At 34.1% G+C, this 1,594-nt stretch overlaps 1 long non-coding RNA gene across 1 annotated transcript in view; it reads right to left on the reverse strand.

Moving 5' to 3' along the window:
• LOC107687306 (uncharacterized) overlaps positions 1-1,594 on the reverse strand; it is a 20,913-nt gene that overhangs the window by 18,849 nt on the left and 470 nt on the right. The gene's annotated exons all lie outside the window — the stretch shown is intronic.

The following is a 1,594-nucleotide window of genomic DNA, read 5'->3' on the forward strand; positions in this document are numbered from 1 at the left end:
GGACTCTCCCACTCCCCCCTCCCAAATACACACACACAGTCACTTTAATCAGTCTAAATAAGCTCTTTTTGCACTACAAATCATTATATCTGCACTGTTGTTTACTTCACTGGTTTGCACTCTATCTGCCATGTGCCGTGTGCTGCTTTATATATATTTTTTTATATTTTTTTTTACATTTTACCTTATTTGTATATTTGTATAGTTGTATTTTTATACTTAATCTGTATATCTGTATTTATGTTCTACTGTTAGTGTTATCTGTATGCACCAAGGGTCTGAGAGTAACGCAATTTCAATTCTCTGTGTGTATGTGCTGTACATGTGGAAGAATTGACAATAAAGCAGACTTGACTTTTCCACAGCTAGAGAAGCATATTATCAGGAAACCGAGATTGTGACCTCATCTGGCAATCTTCCATGTAAATAAATCATACATATTGTTGGATGTACTAGTCCAGATGAAATTCAGCATAAAGTTTTGTCTGTTCTGATGCTATGCGAGAATTGCAGATTTTCTTCTGTTGCCTTCCCAGCTCTAGGCACATGTGATGCTTTTTTATGATAAAACCAGCAGTGTGCATGTCCGTAGTTACCTAGCTAAATGGTTGTTCTTGTTGACATCTTGCAGTAATTAATATTTCATATAATATTATTTACTAATTTTATATTTTTTTACCCTAATTTTTTTTTCATTGATCATTTAGGTCAAGGTGGAGATAATCCAGCTGATGTTGCAGATGCAATGATCAGTGCAGTTGTTGAATTTGCAAGCAAAAATGAACCAGTTCATGTAAAAAATGTGGAGTTCCTTATACTCCAGTCAAGTATGTTGGCTGATTTTCATCAAAGCATGCTCAAAAGTACCATGAAGTCAAAGAAAAGCTTGATTAGCAGGATTAAAGGTCAGTAAATAAAAAAAGAAAGAATTTTGAAAAATGAAAACTTTTATTCTCGTGTCTGACTATATTATACTTTTAACAACCTGTATTTTTTTTTCTAACAAACGTAACTGGACAAAAGGTAAAAACATTTTGTTTAAATAAATCAAGCCAGCTGTCTTTCAACTATGCAGTGAGACACCAGAGTATTTGAGTAAGGCCAGTGCCATGATCGACAGTTTGATTAACAAGGAGCAAATAAATAACACAATATGTGATCCAGCCATTGCTCATTTCACCAAAGACGAATTAAAAATACTGAGCAAAATGGAAAAGGAGCTCAAAGTAAGTGTCATAATTGAGAAGAAAGGAAAATACTCTGTCGACACATTGAAGGGCCTGACAGGATTTGTTTACACTGTAGAGAGTCGTATTCGGGACATTATCCACAAAGTGGAAAGGATTGAAAACAGAAAAAGGGAGGCAATAAAGACCAGCAGTATAGCTGAGTGGAAATATCAAAGTGGTCGCAACTTAAAAGCATTTGATGTTTTCACCAATTGTGACTTGGAAGAGGCCTTCAACCACCAAACAACTGTGCAAATCAAGAGTAACAGTAAAGCCTTACTAAAAATATATTTTTTTAAAGATTTTTTTTAATTATTAAAAAGAGTTGGATAGTCCTGGATAGTCAAAAAAAAAAAAAAAAAAGG

The sequence above is a fragment of the Sinocyclocheilus anshuiensis genome, unplaced genomic scaffold (genome assembly GCF_001515605.1).
Source record: "Sinocyclocheilus anshuiensis isolate Anshui unplaced genomic scaffold, SAMN03320099.WGS_v1.1 scaffold205, whole genome shotgun sequence".
Lineage (NCBI taxonomy): Eukaryota > Metazoa > Chordata > Actinopteri > Cypriniformes > Cyprinidae > Sinocyclocheilus > Sinocyclocheilus anshuiensis.